Source organism: Echinops telfairi, unplaced genomic scaffold (assembly GCF_000313985.2).
Source record: "Echinops telfairi isolate 266 unplaced genomic scaffold, ASM31398v2 ScPeMD7_2565;HRSCAF=3150, whole genome shotgun sequence".
NCBI classification, from domain to species: Eukaryota; Metazoa; Chordata; class Mammalia; order Afrosoricida; family Tenrecidae; genus Echinops; species Echinops telfairi.
This window is the reverse complement of record NW_022106463.1, coordinates 8,769,122-8,770,847: the sequence shown is the minus strand read 5'-3', so window position 1 is coordinate 8,770,847 and position 1,726 is coordinate 8,769,122.

The following is a 1,726-nucleotide window of genomic DNA, read 5'->3' as shown; positions in this document are numbered from 1 at the left end:
TCCTCTCTGGGGGGACGGACAACAGAAAAGTGGGTGAAGGGAGATGTCAGACAGTGTAAGATATGACAAAATAATTTGTAAATTATCAAGGGTTCATGAGGGAGAGGGAGTGGGGGAGGAGGGGGGGCGAAATGAGGAGCCGATGCCAGGGGCTTGAGTGGAGAGCAGGTGTTTTGAAAACGATCAGGGCAATGAATGTACAAATGTGCTTTACACAATTGATGTATGTATGGATTGTGATAAGAGTTGTATGAGCCCCTAATAAAATGATTTAAAAAACAACAAAAAAGGCACCCCCCCCAAAAAATAAAGAAAACCTATGGGGCACCTCCTCTGTGCCCTAGGGTCGCTGTGAGTTAGAACTGTCTAGATGACAATGAGGAAGTTTGGGGGTTGGTATTAGACAACGATGCGATTGATGGACCGGCTACGGCTTTATTCCCCTTACATATGTCTAGAGCATACTTCAGTGTATCTACCACCACACTGTGGTGGCTTATCGCTGTGCCACCAGTATTCCAGAGATGAACGGAACAGGTTTTTGCAGAGCTTCCAAACTAAGGTAAACAAGGTAAAAATGCCTGGAGACCTACTTCTGAAAACTGGCCCGTAAAAGCCCTCTGGGTCAGAACAGGTTATTGTCTGGCCCCCTTGCTTTGGTCATGCTACTAGAAGGGATCAAGAACTCGAGGAGGGCATGATGTTTGGTTCAGCAGAGGCCCAGTGAGGATGAGGGAGACCCTTGAGGGGATGATGGGCACAGTAGGTACAGTAATGGATCGTAACGTGGCAGTGATGGTGAGGATGGTGCAGGACTGGGCAATGTTTTGCCCTTTGCATATGAAGGGACTTCAAATGTTTGTGGAAAATGGAATGAAAGGATATTGACATTTTTCCATGGCTTTTTGAAGCGACCCTTTTATAAGGTCATCATGAGCCAGAATGGACCATCCATCCATCCATCCATCCATCCATCCATCCATCCATCCATCCATCCACCCATCTACCTACCTACCTACCTACCTGCAGGAGGTTTCCACACTAAATGTTGAATAAATGGAAATATGATTGAAAAGCATTGAGAGGTAAGTATAATACTTCCCCTACTTATGGAATAAGCTGACATTTAGCAATAACACATCCCATTTATAAATAAAACGGACCCAAGTTAATTTTCCAATTCAATGATCACAAATGGCTCTGAAAGCGCTGCCCTAGAGAGACTTCCTTTGAGACTGAAATCGCTCTCGGTAAGATCCTGGGAGCCCCTGTCTCCTCCGGTCCCAGCCTCCAAAGATAATGATCTCTGCCCATGTATACATGAAATAGAGGCAAAAGATCTTCAGCTTGTCCACGGACTTGTGAAAACAAAGCCTTGGCAAAGGAGTATAATATCAAAGCATAGACCTCAGGTCAGGGCCGGACAAGTTCAAATGAAGGTCAGTGTCAGTGGACAAGGAAATAAAAGTGTTAGGAGCTCCCATCTTTAACCAGACACGAGACCAGCTGTTTTTAGAGCAACCAGTGGGGATGGGGAGGTGGGGGGGCGGGCGGCACATAGGAGCCCTGGTGGTGTTTATGAGTTGGGCTGCTAACCACAAGGTCAGCAGTTCAGAACCACCAGCTGTCTTAGGGGAAAAGATGAGGCTTTCTCTTCCCATAAATAGTTACCGTCTCAGAAGCCCACGGGGCAGTTCTAGCCTGCCCTCCAGGCTCGCCATGAGTC